Source organism: Aphidius gifuensis, linkage group LG3 (assembly GCF_014905175.1).
Source record: "Aphidius gifuensis isolate YNYX2018 linkage group LG3, ASM1490517v1, whole genome shotgun sequence".
Classification (NCBI taxonomy): Eukaryota; Metazoa; Arthropoda; class Insecta; order Hymenoptera; family Braconidae; genus Aphidius; species Aphidius gifuensis.
In genome coordinates, this window is record NC_057790.1 from 22,987,691 (window position 1) to 23,006,233 (window position 18,543).

At 26.1% G+C, this 18,543-nt stretch overlaps 1 protein-coding gene and 1 long non-coding RNA gene across 5 annotated transcripts in view; one reads left to right on the forward strand and one right to left on the reverse strand.

Moving 5' to 3' along the window:
* The window catches only part of LOC122852995, a 126,933-nt gene that overhangs the window by 104,527 nt on the left and 3,863 nt on the right, over positions 1-18,543 (forward strand). Inside the window, exons 8-10 of the long non-coding RNA XR_006373880.1 lie at positions 6,620-6,770; positions 17,106-17,187; positions 17,567-17,819. This is a non-coding gene — a long non-coding RNA (uncharacterized LOC122852995). The remainder of the gene's footprint in view (positions 1-6,619; positions 6,771-17,105; positions 17,188-17,566; positions 17,820-18,543) is intronic.
* Positions 1-18,543, reverse strand: part of LOC122852965 (nucleolysin TIAR-like) — a 201,718-nt gene that overhangs the window by 98,334 nt on the left and 84,841 nt on the right. The window lies entirely within an intron of this gene.

Here is an 18,543-nt window from a genome sequence, read left to right on the forward strand (position 1 = left end):
AGTTTTTCAACAAATTAAAATATTTTTTTTTTGTATCTCGAAAATAAAAAATATATATTTTTATATTTATTTTAAATTAAATTTTACGAAAATTAACTCAACCAAATCCAATAATCATATTCCTTGAATTATCATTATAAAATTGAAAAAAAAAATTATTTTTGTAGTAAATATCATAATCTATAAAAAAAAAAAAACAATAATGATAATAAATGATAAACATAAAATTTTACGAAGCATTTCTGTAAAAGTATTTAATATGATTTTTTTTATTTTTTTTTACTGTTTTATTATTTTTCATTTCTCTTCAAAAGTATGCAATAAATTTTTATGGTATTTTTCATTTTTTTTTATTTATTTCGTGATTTTAGTTATTTTTGGAAATAGTTGATAACTGAAAGTTCTTCCAAGCTTAACTATGTCATTGTCACTTGGATGAATAGTTTTATAACATCAGAGGCATTCTATAAAATAAGTTTATTTAAAACTCTATTATACATTGAAAAATAAATATATATTTTTAGATATGAAAAAGTAGTTTTTCAAGTTAAATTTTTTTCTTTCCAACTACATATTTTGCTCAATATATTTTTCATCAATTGTTTCTTACACATTTTTTCCATGTATTTTTTCGGAAAAAAAATAGAATAAACAAGTAAAATAAACAAATAAAATAAAAATATAGATAGATTGAACAAACAAGTAAGATGAGGTGACGAATAAGTGATGATGGCACGTAGATAGAATCAATAAATATATATTTTGAATATACAAAGTATTGTGGTTTTAGTAGATGTGTGTAAAGCAACGGGTGGTCGCATACTGAATTTTTTTGAAGCAGCCAAAGTATTTTACTTTTTATCAATGTTTCTTATGAAAAAATATGAAAATAAAAAAACATTATAAATATATTTTTTTTTGGCCATCTCGATTGGTCTATAGGAGAGGCTGCGCGTCCAAAGCCTGTACCATATTGGCCACTATAGCCAAAGACAACCGATGCCCTCCGTATTTCTATTGGTGGGGGGGCGGAGCAATTCAAAGCTCTCGTAAAAGCTTCAACGTTTTCTCACTTTAACTCATTGAGTTAGCCAGAATACAACTGTGATATACTCTACATTTTTTTCTCACTCTATTTTTTTTTATATTCTGTTTTTATTTGTAGATTCACTTGGTTCTATTCTTGACTGCCATCTACAGGCGATTCATACCATCCATTCATGTATCCCTATTATTTTTTTGTTTTTTTAATATTTGTTTTTTAAATCCTTTTTTTTATCGTTTGTCTTTCTCAGTTGACCCACATAGGCCAACATTATTTAGGTCACCAATACATTAAGATTTTTTTTTTAATTTTATTTTCTTTATTATTATTTTTTTTTTTTTCAATTCATGTTCAAATATTCTTTTATATCTTTGTCTGTCTACATTTAATGTTTTATAAAGTAGATATATCCAATTAAACTTTTCTCATCAAGTTTTCAATAAATAATTATCTTGTAATATTTTTTTTTTTAATTATTAATCAAATGGATTTAAGATTTTTTCATGGACATTAAGTTACAGTATATTTTTTTGAAACTTCGATGGAATTTTATATAAAAATAATTAAATTTTTCAATTTATATTTTATATAAATATATTATATAGGCTAACTGTCATGTCATTTTTCAATCGATTTCTAATCTGTGTTTGCAGTGACAGCTTGTTGACTTTTTAAAAAAAAAATTAAAAAAAAAAAAGCCCATGCTTATGGCACTTTCATCACCTTGGAAACTGGGATTTCAAAGCCAGTGAATAATATTCATCTGAAGCTGGATGCCTCGTATCTCTCTCTCGTCCTAAATCCCCAACTCTGTGGGTAAATGACGTGGAAAAAGTTTCTTATACTTTTATTATTTTTTTTTTTTTTTATATTATTATTATTATTTTTTAAACTCCCTCTCGTTTCCTTGTGAATCTCAGTGTTCCGGTTGAAAAAAAAAAAAAAAAACTACGAATAAATAAAGTTAAAAATGGTAAAAAAGTTAGCCAACTTGGTATGACTACTTTAAATTTCAGTGCTACTTTAATATGTTCATGTGCTTCAAACTTCTTTTCATTTATTTTATTTTTCTTTCATTATTTTATTTTTTTTCCACTAGATATATTAAATATCACATCTATACTATAAACATTTTTGTTCAAGTATAGAATTAAACGTAAATACAGAAGAATTTTTTCTTTATTCATTTTGCTGGTATTTTTTTTTTGTTTCATTTTTTCAATTTTACTTGAAAAAAAAAAAAGAAAAAATTATTACTCAAACTGTTCATTTCTTTTTATTTTTTTTTCATTTTTGATAGTGGTAGATTGAGGGTGGCAGGAAGTAAAGGGTGAAGAAAAGAAACAAGCCGGAGGCTTCAATGCGATTCCGCACACCATTTAGAACATGGAACGTTGCCAGATATTACGAGGAAATTTTTCGAGGTCCAGTCACGTAGCTCACACGCTATACACATCTTGTACAACTATAGTACAAAAAAAGAAATAATAAAAAAATAAAATAAAATAAATCAAGAGAGGGTGAGAGTCTGGCTTCACACGGCAAATATCACACTGGCGTGTTCCGACAATCGCGGTTACGCTATCAAAAATTTATTTTAACGTGAGAAAGGGTGTTAATTGGAGTTTTACCGCCACCACCTACTCTTTTATCATACAATTATATACATATATATAATTATACCATTACGATACCAAGCCAAATTCTTAACGTTTTGCTGACGCGTCGTAAAATAATCGCAATTCTATATCTCAATATGAATTATAGCTTCACGAATATGAAGAAAAAAAAAATAATAAAATTTAAAATAAAAGCAGAATCAACTGTGAATTTAATATCAAGGACAAATTATTGAAATAGCATGAAGGGTCAAAAGAAAAAGTTGATGAAAATTGTTGAGTATTTTTTTTTTTTTCATTAAATTTTTTTTTCTTTTATTTTTATTCTTTTGAGATTTGCATTCTGGATGAAATAACTTGTAGGACTCTTATTACGATTTCACACGAGCCAAAAATGAAAAACAAAAAAAATGTTAGTGCATTAGATAGAGATAGAAAAAGTGAGTGAGTTTTATGTTTTATGCGCGACATAACGTTGACATTAGCATAGTACAAGACTACAGTCGCCCTGAACCGGTGAGTAACTGTAGTTTTTTTTTTTTTTTTTTTTTTTTATTTATCCTTTTACACTCAGCTCTTCATAATATATTTCACTCTATTTTACTGACCATCCCTTAAACTTTGTCTCTTTGTAATGTCATATTTCATTCACTTGTATTATTTTTATTTTTTCAATCTTTAGCATTCTGAATTTTAAGTTATTTTTTTTTTTTTTTCTTTTTCTATTTATTTTTATGCTTCATGACATTATTAATAAATATTTTCATTTAAAATTTAACTGCATTATATACTTTTAACTTTTCAAGTATTTCAAAATAAACGTAATATTTGTGTGTACATAAAAAAAAAAAAAAAAATATATTCGCGTGGTAAAGTAAAATTATTGTGATTTGGTATAATAATCAAAAGTAAAATAAAAAAAAAAAATATAAAAACATACGGAAAATACAGTAAAACAAGTTTAAAGAAATAAGAGAATGCAAAGACGAAGGCAATTCAAAACCGGAAATTTAAAAAGTTATACAAATAGTCATTTAATGGTGGAAAAGAATCTGCTTGGTCTGACATAACAGTAAGAAAGACCGAGCTAAAGTAAAAAAAAATAAAATAAAATAAAAAATACACGATGAAGGGATTTTAAATAGAAGGTAGATTTGAACTAGGAACAAAAGTTTAATACTACACTTGTATCCAAAAATCATATATATTTATATGTGGATGATATACTTTTGTAATACATACAGATACATTGTTCGGAAGTTGACTCGACTGAACAGGCCATATATCAGATGTGTGCTCAATCACGAGTGAAGAAACGATAGATTGATATCTGACAACTTGACCGTGCTTTTTTTTATTTTTTTATTTATATATTTTTATAGTTTATTTATTTATTTTTTTTGAGCTATAAATTTTTTGTTACTGATCGGTAAACATCGATATGACTGAAAGCAAAAAATTTATCTTGATGATTGATCTATGAATTTTCTGTAATCTCACATAGATCAATGACATATTTTTTTTTAACTTTTATTTTTCAATATTTATCTAAATATTAATATTATTTAAAATAAAAATATATATACTGATAAAAAGTGCAAAAAAAATCATAGATAAACTTATGCAAAATAGATATAAATTATTTATTGAAAAAAGAAAAAAAAAAAAAAAGTTGTATCGTAAATCGCTGATTAACAGCCAATTTTATAAATGGTTTTTTTTAATTAAAAGAAAAACCTATTTTAAAAATAGTGCCTATACTATCATGATTGTTTACAGCATTAGTTAAATAGAGAGGCAAAAAAAAAAAAAACGAAATCGACATAAGAAAAGAAAATGCTTTGATAGCTACGGGCAAATGTACAACTCTTAGATGGTGTTTGCTTTTTGTATTTCTTTAGTTCCTTTGTCTAGCTTTTACTGTTTGCAGAGTGTTGCTTTGTTTTTTTTTTATTCTATCTGTATAGTTACTACCGTCTTCTCGATTGCTGTATTTTTTTTTATTTATTTATCTGCCTTTTCTTACAATGAATTACCGAGCGATAAGCAGACGACTCAAGCGTTTTATTTCTACTGTTAAAACGATTTCCATTGCATCGAGAATGATATAGATAGGCCTCGGGCAATTCACCTAGGTCACCAAAGGTAATTGTTTAAATAATATACACATAAATAACAGAGATATACATGACACAATTTGTGTATGTGATTTTTTTTTTTTTTTTACTCATTCTTATATGTATTTTTATTATTTTTTTTTCTTATATTTCTATTTATTTTTTACGATTTTATTTATTTATTTTTTTTTCCTCAAAAGAATTTATTATCCAACCTTAACACGAAAAAATTGTACATGTGGACAAAATAGTCTTAACTTGGTTATAAAACTTTGATATAGATCAAGTTTTTATTTTTTTAAATATCTGTATTTCTTCTTGAGTTTACGACAAAGTAGAAAAATTTTTCTCTTAGCTTTTTCTTTTCGAAGGATTTCACTCATTCATTGTAGGTATTTTATTGGTTTTTTATTATCCTTTTCTTTTTTTCATTTTTTTTTTTTTTTTTTGTTTTTTCATATAATACTCTTGGGTAATTTCAAAAGTTCAAATGTCTTCCGAAGACTTGGCTATTTTTTTTTTTTTTTTCTGTAAAGGATTTTTTCAACTAGAATAAAAAAATAAAAAGTATGAATAATATGAATTATTAAAATTTTGGTATGTGCGACTTGTAAATATTAAAACAAAAGTTATAATTTGAAATTTGTAAATGAATATATGTAGAAAATAATAAAATAAGAAGGACAATTGTGCTTTTGGAAATTGTATCTCATTTTGAGATAAGTTTTGAAGAGTTAAGGACAATGTCGTGATGTTACATTTACACAGCAAAATGAAACTACTAGACGTGCTTCGACGACAATGAGTCTTAACAATTTTCTTGCAATGCATCAACGTCTTCGTACTTTATATTCCTTGACTAAACTCCACCAAGGCCACGTTAAGCTCACCATCGTTTCGTCAGACACCAAGCAAATTAAAATACTTTCCAACTTTTAGCCCACTATTTTTTTATTTTTTTTTTATTCCTTTACCTATTTTCATTTTTTATATTTCATTATTACTATTTAAATGTCAACACATATATAATTTTTTTCATTTTAAAAGTATGAAAAAAATAAAAAAAAAAAAAAAAATACTACCATTGCTCTAATGAAAAAAAATTACAAAAAAGTTTATGTAGATTTAAAGTTGTCGACGAGACTGTATTGTAGATGCTAATTAAAACATTGCAAAGCACAAAACATTATATTCACAAAATGTATTAATTTCATACGCACACGAATATGCACTATATTCATGTCATTTGAGCTATTTCTTAGCCCTCTTTATAGTCAGTAAATTTAATATATATATATACCAGCATGTAACTAAGATGCAATAGTTACACTTGAATGTACAGGACAGTTAAGCATTTGTGTGTAGTAATAAACACAACAGCCGAGTTTCAAAATGTTTCATTTTAATCTGAGTTTCTCCACGAGTTGTTCTGCCAAACAGTCTTGTATTTATTTATTTTATTTTTCAACATTTTCACTCATACATTTACTAGTTATTTTCTTAGTGTAAATAAACTTGAGCTACACAGTTTTACAGACAACCAAAACCTAGCCTCATCCTCATCCTCATTAAAGACTTACATGGACTCTGGCCTTGTTACTTATAAGTATATATACTCTCAACATATCTCTTTCATTTAGACTATTTCATTTTTGTGGGTTTTTTTTTCTCGTTCTCATATAATATAAAACACCATTCATTGTTGTATTTTTATTTAAAATTTTTTTTTGTTTTCTCCATTATTTCATAGTTTTGTTGGTATAATAATAAGAATAATAATAATAAAAAAAATAATAAAACATGTCGCCATTGTTAATTTAATATAATACATGTTTAAGGTTCATACTGAGATAACAAGAGATGACTACATGGTTTACTCGAGTGTATTATCCCTTTTTGGATGCTCAGTAAAGAGCTTGTTTTCCCAGTTGAATAGAAACAACGAAAATAACGAGTGGTGTAACTATATGTGGCTGTACGATAAGCAAGGTAAGGTACACTTCGTCAATAATTCCTTACAGAGTTAGTTGCATAGCTTCACTGTTCCTAAGGGACAAATATCCACTCGCACAGATTCACTACTGTTGTTCCCGACTCTATCATTACACTGCTATCTCGTGAATACCGTTGAAATTTATAATTATTTTTACGAGCAACCACTATCAAACAATTCAAAATGTCACATTATATTTACAGAGTCACATATACAATTACACAAATATTGTAATTCAATTCAATTGGGAATTTAAAAAAAAAATTTTAATTATGCTTTGCTATTTTTAAATTATGTATTTTATTAAAAATTAAATCAATATTTTTTTTTTTAATTATGGAAATTAAATTAAGTTGCTTTCTTGACCTTTTTTTAAGAGGGTGACTATACTGTAAAAGTTTTTGCCTTTCGGTGAATACTTTGATGTATGAAATACAACAATGGAAATGTTGCCTTTATTTTTTTTTAATTAACTGCAATTATTTATTTTCTTATCGTGTCTGTGTAAAATTAATTGATATAATTAATATATTATTTTTGTTGATTTTTTAAAAATGCCATTTGATATATGAAAATCAAAATGAATGCTCATCAACATGCAGTTCGTTAAGCTTGTATTTTATTTAACATATAGATAAATCAAAAGCTTCGTTTAGTCAAATATTTTCAATTCTTTTATCATGCTTCATACAATATAGATCTATATATTTATGTACATATAAAAATAAAATCCGCTTGGCGTTATATCGTTCTGGTTTGTTTTTTCAATGGATGATAATTATTCAACGTATGTGCATGTTTGAGCAAATAGATTTTCATGCTTCTCGCTGTTTTTAATTTTTTTTTATTTTTTTCCCATCATTGTTTTTTATTTATTTTCATATATGTATGTATTTATTTTTATTTTAAAATTTGATGATAAAAAATGAGAGTATTAGTAAATATTATCATGCAATTATTATTATTATTTTTATCTTCCTAAAACATGTTGGCAATGGATATTCATAAACACGACATCCTGAGGGTTTTTATAATAATGGTATCGAATAATTAACAATGATTAAAAAATTTGGGTTAATTGATAAACACACTCGCTACATAATATTATACGTGTGTAATCTGTGAAAAGTGTAACATCAGTCAAAGTACTGCAGAGTGAAAAATAAACTGAAAAAAAAAAATGTATATTGTGTGTGGATGCCTTTGAGCATAGAGAAAAAAATTCAGTGAGTAATGTAATAACAAAATAAAAAAAAAAAGAACAAAAAAATTTGATAACTTTCAACAGTTGTGCGAACAAGATAAAAGCCACGATGCGTTATATAAATATATATAAAATTCAGCAAGCTCGTATACACAGTAGCAAGCTTTTTTTATTTTGTATTAAAATTTTCATAATGCATAATTCACTGATTCTCACTGTATTTTTTTTTTTTTTTTTTTTATCAAGCTTAATTCTGTTATTTAGCCTAATGCTTATGTAGTTGTTGGACCAATTTACAAAACAAAAGTTCAAAAGGTTATGTCATGTTGCTGCAAGCTCGAATGAAAATTTTCTTGGTATAAAAAAAAATATAAGAAGCTAAGAGGATAACTGTAAAAAAGAAAATAAAGATATATACTTGAACTAATGACATTATATATATATATTTTCTTTTATAATTGTTATTTATCTTTTTAATCTATATTTTTTTCTTTTTTATATTGTTATTTTTTATTTGGGTTTTATTTTAATTTTTTTTTCATCTGTATAAATGTGTCTACGTAAAACCAAATACATTAGCAATGTAATTAAGTATTAAAATGTATAACGAGAAAGAGAGAGAGGGGAATAGAGAGAGGGAGAGTAGATTCAGAATAAGCCATTGTGTCTAATGCAGTGATGTTCGTCGTATAAATAGAAGGACGTCGTCATTACTAATCGAAATTGAAGTACCAGAATAACAAGACAAAGATAATACCATATTAGACAATACTATAATATCCAAAATTACTCTGTAGTTAAGCCTAAATTGTATATATTTACTTATTTTGATATCCAAGATTATATAATACAATATATACAAACATAATTAAAAATGAAAAAAAAAGAAAATAATAATAATTCATTTAATACAATTAACTAATTGAAAAGAAAAATATATAAAATTCACAATAATTTCAAGTTTTTCTTTTCAATTAAGAGGTAATGTATAGTTGAATTATTATTACGTCGTTTAAAATGTCAGTGCACGTGGCTAATGTGTCTATGACTTTGGTCATTAAATTGAAAATTAATAGTCAAGCTGCAAATGAAATGAGCCATGATGATAGAAACTACAAAAGACACTTTTTTCTTTTTATTCTTTTAAGCCAATTTACACTCTTTATCACGATTAATTAATTACAATAGAAACAAAATTAATTTTCTTATTTTATTAATGTTTTTTCTTTTTTTTAATTATTAAATTTATTATTTATCTGAGCCTCATTATTATAGTCATTTATGTAATTTTTTTTTCTTCTTTCATACGTATTGGTTAATTTTTTTTTTTTTTTTTACTGAATAGATTTTTTTCTTATTATTTACTCTTCGATTGTTTACCATAATGATTATATTTGTTTTCTACTTAAAAGTTTAAAGAAAAAAAAAATTTTTTTTTTAATTAAAATTTACTTTAATAAAGCAAACCAAAGTTTTTAAGAACGTGTAAAAATTGTATACTACTTTATTCCAGCTTTTTTTTTTTTTTTTGTAAAATAAAAAAAAAAGTAAACGAAATTAGGAAAAGAAAAAAAGTTCAATGAGTAAGTGTTCTTGGCAAATCGAGCGAGGTCAATCAATGAAAAATCTTTGATTATACTTTACCATTGATTTGATTTACTTCTTTTGTTTGAATAGTATATACTGATGTGTATATCAAACGCTTGATTTTACACAAAAGATATATATATATATATGTAATGTATAATTCAAGTATATACTTGGAAAAGGAATAAAGCCCGTTCAAGCCAGTCCAAGCCTGAGGCTGAATTGGCAAGTACATATACATGTATGCATGTATATAGTGGCTAACTTCATCCCCTTAACCGCTTACGAACGTCTTTAAGCCCCTGGGTGGTCGTCTAGTAAACCTACTCTCTCTTCATCTAGTATACACACTGCGTGTTCTATACTGAAAGAGAATAGTGTGGTGAATATGAAGCCACAATTGTAACTATATAGTTGTATTATTGGCTCGATGTATATATATACATATGGGATAGGTCATTTTGTTCATCTCTATATATATATATGTAAACCCAAGAGACAATGCAGCCTGGTCCCGCAAGCAGTAACAAACTATCCCAAATACACTGGGCTCCCTGCCGACGGGAAGTCTTAACCGGAAGCCAACAGATGAGCACACTAGCTGCGCGTGACTTAACTCCAATGATGGCAAATTGATTTTCTATTGGAAATTTCGTCTGAAAATCTAGCGTATTTGTTTTTTTTTTTTTTACTCTTTATTCTTTTCAATTCTTCATTCAATCCAGCTTAAATTGTACCATCAAGCATAAGACAGGCTCCAACTATTTATTTTTATTTTCTTTTTTTAAATTAATTTATTGTTTTTTTCTTTCTTTTATTTATGTATGTTGATATAATAAATAAAAGAAATTAATTTTTTCATTTTTTTTTTAAAACTTATCAACGGTGCAGTAATAAAATAATTAAAAATAAAAAACTGGTATAACAAAGTGGGCTGTTAAAGAGAAAAATAATAAAGAAAGAAAAAGAATTTAAAAAAAAAAAAAAAATAGAAATAATAGGTGAAAAACCATACGGATGTGCAGCCACACAAATATATAGGTATATATATAATATAATATATGTATTTTGTGATTTTCATTTCGCACAACTCGGCAAGCCAACGAGAGTAACAGGCATCGTGGTTTCTGCGGCACCACGCGCAACTCCTATATCATCGTTTAAAATAATATTGCGTCCAGAGGGGCATTTGGTGCTCTCATATCCGTAGCGACAAATCACCCTCACTACACCACTACCATACTAATACAACACGATACTGTATACGAAACCAACGAGCTTGAATGCAAGAGAAAGGCTGAAAATTCCTATCAGAAATGTAAAAGAGAGAATGAATAAAAAAAAATAATATTAAAAAAATAAGGCAAAACAAAGTAGAGCGTATAAATTCAGTGTTACACTTACAGTATACTGATGGCATATTAACTTATTAAATTTATAAAATGTAATCGCTTGCAAAACCTTTGCCAGACCACACACATTATTTTCGTTTCAATTCATTTTTGAAATATACATGCAATCATTATTTCTCCGCAAATTCACATGTTAATAGGTAAATCTGGTTTTCTACTCGATTGCTACCTCATAATTATATACACACTTGTTAATTTAAATTTTTTCACAATTATACTGTTTTTTTTTTTTTTTTTTATTTTTATATAACGAAATATATGTTAGGTTATTTATTTTTTTAATTTTCTTTTTTCAAATTATTCTAGCTGTCGTTGAAAGGATGACTGATTAAAAATTCATTGAAGTATAACAATGTAATAAAAGACAGATTTAAATTCGCAGTACAACACAACAAACCTTTGAATATAAAATGAGTAAAAACAACGAATAAATAAAGAAGAAAAAAAAAACCACACAGCTAAAAATATACATATAAAAGTTTTTAAAAAAATGTTCATACAAAAAAAAAAAAAAAAAAAAAGGTAGCAATGTGAATTACTGTCAACGAATTGAATGCAATACCCTTAGTGTAAAAAATCAGCTGTATAATCTAAAATTCCATTCTGAGACCTTAATTAAAGATCTGTCAGTTTGTTGTGGCTAAAAGATATCTTTCTTATAATTTTTTTTTTTGTTCTATATCTCATTCACTTTGGAACATTATATTTTTTTTTTTTGTAACTTTCTTTTCTTAAATTGGAGAAATTTTCTTGGATCGTTTAGCTGAGTGTAAAACTCATTAGAGATGCATAGAAATAAATGTAAATGAGTACAAATGTTTCAACTCCAAGATATCCATTTATTTATTTATATTATTGTAATTTTTTTACATTTGAAGGTAAATTAGTAGTTGAGGGGGAGGGATTTTATGAAAATATAATAATAAATAAATAAGAAAAAAGTATCATAAATTAATGGTGATAAAATGTATGCCAACTGAAGGAATTTAAAGTAAGCTCATATGAATTTTATCAATGTATAAATGTGTGTTGAAGTACAAGCGTACTTCATATCTTAAATACATGCAATGTCCTTTCAGTCACGTCATTTGTAAATTAATTCAACTTGGTAGATTGTTGGCTGCTGAATTTTACAATGAGTATATATAGTACTGTAGTGATTGTAGTTGTAGCTGTAGTTGTAGTAGAAATAGTAGTAGTAGTCGTTGTCCTCATAAAGAAATAGGCCTGAATAATTAGGCAAATTTGCTATAGGTACATAGTTATATATACTTTACTAATTATAGAGATCCCCTTTGATTCACCAGTTTAGCATATTCGTTAATTAACGTATATCTATACTCAATTGTGTCTATCGTCTTTATTGCAATGTCTCTTCTTTCATTTAAACTTTGTACTGCACTTTCTTAGATCAATGATACAGAACTGAATAAAAGTGCTGTATCTCATGACTAATTTTGTAATTACATTATTCAAAAGAAAAAAATATTTAAAAAAATTATAAGACTGTCGTCGAGACGATGAATTAAGTTATCACGAATATTCTCATTTATATCTCAAGTTATATTTTTCATTTTTTTTTAACTTCAAATATATTGCTTGTTACTTTTTTTTTTTTTTTTAATATCCTACGCATATATGGAGATGCTAATCGCTGTGATAAAATACCTCTTACATATAATTAGCTTTTTTTTTCATTTTTCATTTTTTATTATGTCATAAATAAAATTATTTTCATTTTTTAGATAAACAACTTCATTTGATGTATGAATGAAAGGTTCATTTGTTCAAATAACTATCAAATGTACTTGAGATAAATACCAATAATACATTTTTAAAAAAATTAAAAAATTATAATCTTCATCTATTCATGTTTAGTTTAAAAAATTAAAAACAAGGGATATAAAATACGAATAGTCAGACGTAAAGTTTTCAAATGCAAAATCTTAAGAAATAACTTTAAAAATTAATTAATTTATAATTAATTTTATACTAGCTTCTGATCCTGTTTTGCTAAGTAAACAATCTATTTAAAAATAAATTAAAAATCATAAAATAAAAATTTATTATAACGACCGTCATTGAACAACAAAAAAAAGAAAAAAAAAAAAAAAGATAGTAAAGATAATAACGATGATGACACGGTGTAAAAGTTGATACAACTTTGTAGCTTAATAAAGTTACATCACAACTGAATGCCTGTGTGTATAAATATAATAAAAAGTAATTTATAATTAATAATAATAAAAATAACAACAAATATAATAAAGATGAAAAGAGGTAAAACGCAGAGAACTAAGGATGAGGTCACAAGGGGTAAGTCTTTTGGGAAATAAGAGAGGCAAGTTGCGTTACACTACCCTCAGTTTCATACTCAGTTTGATCTCACTAGGTTTATTTATTTTATTTATTTTTTTTTCTTTTAGTAAATAGCTACCCAAGGTTATTACTGTACATTCCAAGACTTGATCCACCGACATACATATATTCACCGTGTTAACCTCAACCACTTTGCATGAGCATAATAATATACGAACATATAATACATACAATACATTGTCATGTGAGAGTATTATATATTTTTTTTTACCTTAAAAACATTCAACAATATATGATGTAGCTTAGACTAATAATTTAAAATACACGCAGTGTGTTGCTATGCCATGAAAATATACATACATGACTCTATAAAATATACACACACTATAATTATATTTGCTTGAAAAAAAAAAAATAATAATAATATAAATAATAATAATTGTAATAATAATAAAATGATAATATTATTATGTTTTTTTTTCAAAATAAAAATTTTAGATCATTTTAAAATGATAAGAATTTGTATACAGTACCGTGTTGTTAATCTCACGTCAAGTACACAGTGTTGGCAGCATATTCTGCACGAAAAGTATAACATATTTGTATATATATATATAAAGTCTAAATTTTTTTAACATGATTATTCTTTTGTAATTCATATATACACTGCATATATTGCAAATGAAAAGCTACTAGTAGCTAACTTTCACCACGCAACAAGCAAAAAATAAAAAAAATATATATGTATATTTATATATAAAATGAAAAATATTTCATGTTACATTGTGAAATTAATACATATACACGAAGGGGCGGTGACTTGTAAATATCAGGTGTATAGATTTTTTTTTTATATAAAAATTTCAAAAGAAGGATAATACAAATTAATTGCATTTTTTTATTATTAATTTTTTGCTGCACAGTCAAAGTATATTTGTCTCTTTGGTAAATTAGTTTTTACATGAAATTTAATGAGATAATTAAATTTTAAAAATATTTTCTAAATTGAAAGAGAAAAAATTTGTAATATTGCATTGATAACTATTGTAAAATATTAATAAAAATTTTTTTAATTATTATTATGCATGAGAGTAATTTTTTATGGATCGATAATTAACACGTTTATACTTTTTAAATATCATTATATTCAAATATGATTTATAAATTACCGTGAAATGTCTAGAACCATGAAAATTAATTTCGATTCATTAAATTACTTGAATAACACCCGACAAATATTTTCCAAATAGTTATTGATAAAATATTTATAGCAAATTAATTATCCCTTTTTTTTTTTAACATTCATTCTATTTTTTTTTTTTTTTGTTCAAATCTCGAATGAATTTAATTTATTAATCGGATAATTGTATTTAAAAAAAAAGCACAAAGCTAAATCTGTGAATACATGCTTCTATGCTTCTTTCGGAATATAAAATATTATTTTTATTATTATTACCTATCAGTGATAAATTGATATTTATATTTATTATTGATAATAAAAATTTATCAAGTATATAAGGTTGAAAATAAATAGACAAAGTATTAATTTAACACACGTACCTATTTTTTTTTCTATTCAATTTTAATAAACTGTGTATTATAGGACTTTTCAACAGAGTTACAACAAAATCTGTATTTTCTACACGTACAAATATTACATACCCATCTGCCTCAACGTTATTGTGTAATAAATTTATGATTTATTTATTTTCATAACATCAGAGCTTCAGATTTTTATTTATTTATTTATTTATTTATCTGATAAATGAGTAGATAAATATACTTTGTCCTCTTTTATTATTTTATTATTATTTACTTTTAAAGATTGTCATAGTATAATATATCAACACCTTCTTAGAACAAGCTGATAAGTTCCCGTTATAATTTAAGTTCCTCACAAAAATAATCATGAAAAAAATCAATTTAAACAAGAAAAATTAACTGATTATTAATTGGAATTTCTAGTTACTTGATTCTAAGAAAGAATAATAATTTTTATGTTCATTTCCGAGGCACTTGTTTGTTCTAAAGAGGTGTCAATAATAGAATCGATGTATACATAGTAATTTATATAAATTAATGATCAAAAATAGCAGATACAAGTTCAATATTTGCATGTTAATGCACGATAATACTTTAAGCGAAAAAAAAAAATAATAAATAAGACAAAAGGGTTTCAATGAGGGTGAAAAGTCAAGTTAAGATGCAAAAGTAAACGAATTGGGGGATGAAGAAAGAGCTGTGTGACCGTGCGCGTCCATTCTCGAGTGGCCCCTGCTAAAATTAATCGCATCATTATGAATTATTATGAATAATGGCATAGCCTGTCGCGAGATTCTCGGTGTCTTGTTATTAATAGTAATGACTTGGGGGTTGAGAAAATAAAAAAAAATAAAAAAAGGGTGAAAAAGCAAAAGAGAAAAAAATAAAAACAGCAACAACATCAACAACTGAGGAAAAGGGGTGATTTTCCAAGGTAACTTTGTAACACAGGTAGTGAATCATGTCGCGTGAAGCACGCACTGTATAATACTGCTTCAATTCCTTGTTGACTTCAGCAACTATATACTGTATACAATAACTAACCTTCTTGATGCCTACTACTTCATCCCTTTGGTAATACTGTGCGTCGATATTTACGTATATCCACTCAGAGACTTATCACATGCTTTTTTTTTATTTTATTTTTTTTTGTTCGTGCTTGAGCAGTCAACTTTATAAAATGAGTACAAAGCCATACGGGACTCATTACTTTCAACTCATATGTGGTAAAAAAAAAAAAAAAAGGAACATACACAAAGAATGATATCTATATCAAAGGAATTTGTATCATGTCTTTTTCCTGCAGACTGCTTTATTCATCATCATATGTCACGCCTTTTATTTTGTTTTTTTTATTCAAAATATTTAATTAATTGATTAAAATAATATCAAATGGTAAATTCATTATTGCAAATTTCATCAGAAGAATCTTGTCAAATGTCAATTTGCTAAATAATTTTATCAACATTAAAATTACAATTTCAAAGAATTGATTTACTATGTTAATTATTAATGAATGTTTAAATATTTTTGATATTAAATTTAATCAAATTAAAATTATAATAATATATTATTGATAAATTTATTAAATTAATTTTACATCTTCAACAAAAGTATGGACCGGGGGTTAAAGATATGTACAGCTTTGCCGACTTTATCTGTGAGCTTCCAACATTACCAACGAGGGATGAAAACCCCCAGATAGTATATAGAAAATATTTTCATCTTTTTTCCCGGAAAACTCAATTCTAGCGCCATCCAACGTGAATATATTGAATTTCAAATATGGTATATACTAACTGTCGGCGAATGAATTGAAGCAGTATGTATAAATTTTAAATTCATGTTGGTATGTCAAAAGAATGTGGTGGTAGTGGTGGTAGTAACAGGTGGCTCAATAATGACTTACAAGTGGTGTGTGTTTATGTCGAGAGTTTTGAGTAACTCTTGATATACCTTATCCTTTTTTTACCTCATCCCTCTTTCACCTATTTCTACCTTCATCCTTTTCACCAAACACTCAAGGACTCTTCAAAACTTTGTTTACTTTATCTTCTTTTTTTTTCTTTTTTTTTTTTAACAACTCAATAATAATGAGCCTACTTTCTTCTCAAAAAAAAAATTATAACAACAATAATGATAGTAATGAATCAAAAGACGGAAAAAATTTAACAATCATCCGATAAAATTGTCGGTTAAATTAAGTTAATATCATATAAAAATTAAAACTTTATGTCTGTATATTTTTTTTATTTTTCTATTTCTAGTTTCTGTGTGTGAGTGGGGATCAATCGATACAGCCACGATACAACTAACGATGTCTCGAAACTCAAAAACAGACATGCGCACGTATGTAAATTTTTCTATTGAGCTCATTTAGGACTATAGGTATATAAAATATGACATTAATAATTAAATATTTTCTTTACAATTTCATGTAAGTATTAAAAAATTATTTTGAAAATTTTATTTTAAAAAATATTTGATAATTTTAAAGTTGAAATTTAACTTTACATTCAAGTTGTGTACTTGAAAAACGAAAATTAAAAACGAATCATTAAAATTTAAAAATATTACATGACTACTTGACATTATTCAAGAGTAAAAAAAAATATACATGCATTAAATTCATTGGATGTTAAATATATATGAAAATAAATACATGATTACTAAAGATTATTTATACATTACAAAATTCTCTTCAACGCATCTCCGTTTGATCTTCCAGATGAGTAAATGCACAAGTATATATACGCTCATCTACAATTCTCTGCCCGAGGGAAACAATGCTGCACTATTTAACCCTTTGGATTTATTCGAACACATACTTGCTTGGTGGGTAAATGTGCTTAAATCGTAAACACCGCTAATCCTGTTGGATCCCTCCAAGCTTATGCACACAAATATACTACCATCACGACATGGATGAATTTCAAAGTTTCCAAAGTATTTATTGAACAATATATATATAAATAAAAATAGTAAGTCGACTTTTAAATTTGTCATAACAATTTTATAATTAATACAATTTAAATGAAAAAAAATCAATAAATATTTAAATACATATATGAATATTAAATTGTGGTAAATTACAGCAATGTCAATCACAATCAGTTCAACTTAACTTATGTATGTAAATTATAAATCTACCTAACCGCAATGCCACTTTATAATTAATTGAATGTAGAATTGATAGATTCATTTAATCATCAATAACCAAGTCAGTTGTCTACGATATAATGTCAAATGTCTCTTATGAATATTTTGATTGATAATTATTGCAATGATTGAGAATTGTCGCAATAATTCTATATACTTGAATGTATCGGTTTGTGCTCACGTATATCTTGCTTCTTTTTTTTTTTTTTTTGCCTTTCTTTTTTTTCGATTCTGAGTGTATACTTGTATATGTATATGGGTAAATCCGACTAATTTATTGCGCGGATGTGGGCTGAATGAAATAAAGAAAGAGTCATAGCACTCGGGCAGCAAGAGAGCACAGTAGAATTGCCGGAAAAGGGTGAAAGCATGAGGGGTAAAAGGGAAGATAGACAGATTAATGTGACCCTGTCAGTAGTCGAACAAAGCACTGCACAATGGATGTGTCCGTGCAATGGGTACGTCTACTCCACTTGAGCGTTCTGCAGAGATTGGATGATGTGATGGGTGCACCAATTTCACATACAAAAGTAAATGGATTAATTG